This window comes from Marmota marmota, unplaced genomic scaffold (assembly GCF_001458135.2).
Source record: "Marmota marmota marmota unplaced genomic scaffold, marMar, whole genome shotgun sequence".
NCBI classification, from domain to species: domain Eukaryota; kingdom Metazoa; phylum Chordata; class Mammalia; order Rodentia; family Sciuridae; genus Marmota; species Marmota marmota.
Genome location: NW_026012514.1, coordinates 455 through 2,711, shown reverse-complemented (window position 1 = coordinate 2,711; position 2,257 = coordinate 455). Strand labels below are relative to the sequence as shown.

Sequence of the window (2,257 nt, the reverse complement as noted above, 5' to 3'; positions counted from 1 at the left end):
CTCAGCCCCATATCCTCAATTATTTTATGTGATTTTTCTATTCCTAAATTCTTTATATATTTTTTTAATATAAATGTTGGCAATTGTTTATTTATTTTTTTTTATGTGGTACTGAGGAGCAAACCTGGTGCCTCACATATGCCAGGCAAGTGCACTATGGCTGAGCCCCAGCCCCACACCCTTCCCTTTTTGTCCCTTGCTGATTTCATAAAATTTCGATACAGAGATTTAATCCTAAAGTATACTTTTAAAGTTATTTTTTAAAAACTTCTTAACCATAAGATGAAAACTAAAACTATAAGATGGCACGACCTTCTTCTATTATTGATCTTTTAGTTTCAGTTTGTAATATGCAGATTTCTAACATGAACCCCTGTGACCCATGCCCTTGTAATTCCCTCCCCATAAAATCCCATTCTTGTGATTAAGTTACATGATAAGGCAAAGGTGAAGGGATTTTTCAGATGGTGTCAAAACCCCCTAATTGGTTGAGTGTAAGCTAATTTAATAGGAGATTATCCTGGGTGGACTTTAATTAGATGAGCTGTTGAATAGAATGTCTAGAACTAAAGAGTCTTCTGGCCCTGTAGAGGAAAGCCTCCAAGATCTCTACAGTAGCAAGGAAATGAATCATCCAGCAATCATGCACACTTGGGAGAAGACTCCAGCTTCAGATGAGATACCAACTCAGTCAACACATTGATTGCTGCTTTGTGAACCCCTGAGCAGACTGCTGACCTACAGAAACCGTGAGATAATATATTGTTTTATTTTAAAAAAGTTTTTTCTTATTAGCAAAGTTCAACTTTTTTAAAAAAATATTTATTTTAGTTGTAGGTGGAAACAATATCTTTATTTCATTTTTATGTGGCGCTGAGGATTGAACCCAGCGCCTCACATGTGCTAGGTGAGCACTCTACCATTGAGCCACAACCCCAGCCCCCAAAATTCAGCTTTTTATTAAACATGTTACAAGAATTTAGTCAAAAAGACCAAAGCCTATGTCATCATCAGACTCCTCAGATTCTTCTTTCTTTGCTTCCACTTTCTTCTCAGCTAGGGCAGCTGTGGTGGAGGACCTCTTGCTGGTGTTACAGCCTACCAGCCCCTACAAATGAGGCTTCCAATATTGACATTGGCCAGGGCCTTTGCAAACAAACCAGGTCAAAAAGTTCAACATTTACACCAGCTGCTTTAATGAGGGTATTGATTTTATCCTCCTTGATGGTAACCTTGTCATCTTGCAGCATGAGGGCAGAGTATATGCAGGCCAGCTAGGAAACAGGACTCGGTGCTGATTGTGGGACTCTCTGCTAGATGTGGTGAAGTGAGGGCCTCACCCCAACGCAGCCTTAGCTTCCTGATGGGGACCAAGCACCTTGGCAGCAGCTGAGGAAAGCAACCTATTGTTTTAAGCTAGTAGGTTTGCATTAAATGTGATGCAGCAATAAAAAAAACCCAAAAGTTTAATTTCTAGAAGTTTTGATACCAAAAGCTCAGTCTTTGTCCCCAATGCCAATCTAATAATAATGACAGTTTTGAGAAAAAGGGAAAAGAAGTTTAATTGCTTTGCTAGCAAAGAAAAGCAATCCTCACACCACAGAGGCTGCCCTTTTGACAGGGAAAACAGGGGGCTTTAAAAAGGGGGATAAAAAAAGGACTGTTTTCCAAATCTCGTTATCAGTAGATCGAATTAATGTTTAACTGCTATCCTTGAAAGAGCTGTTGTTCCATTCTCTAGGTCTGGAGTTTCTTTCGAATTAATGTTTAACTGCTATCCTTGAAAGAGCTGTTGTTCCAGTCTCTAGGTCTGGAGTTTCTTTATTCTTGTGGACAGTGAATGGAAGTGCAGATAAGTCGGCTTAGGGCAGGAAAAATGTTAATCTTGTTTCCTCAGTAGTTGGGAAGGGGAAGAGGAAGAAGAGGGGGGAAAAGAAAACCACATCAGTTTTAAAATAAGCCACCAGTGGTCCAGCAGCAAGGTTTATATTCAAAGCATGATGTGGACTCATATTACACGAAAGGGTCCCCTGTTACAGTTTGGCTGGCTGTTGCAGAATAGCTGTTTTACCTTTCTTTGTTGTTAGTCTCTTTCAATATGTCCTACAACTAACAGGGTTACACAGGGAAATAAACACTCCTAACACCAGGCTCTGAGCCTGTGTTGTGCATATGATAGACAAGGTGGGGGAGGATATAGTAGAGATATACACTCTTACTTTGATCTCCCATACCCTGCCCAAAATATAAATTTTCC

At 39.8% G+C, this 2,257-nt stretch overlaps 1 pseudogene; it reads right to left on the bottom strand.

Annotated features, from left to right (window-relative positions):
* Window positions 1-954: 954 nt before the first annotated feature.
* On the bottom strand, window positions 955-1,313 carry LOC107135003 (annotated as a pseudogene).
* Window positions 1,314-2,257: the final 944 nt, after the last annotated feature.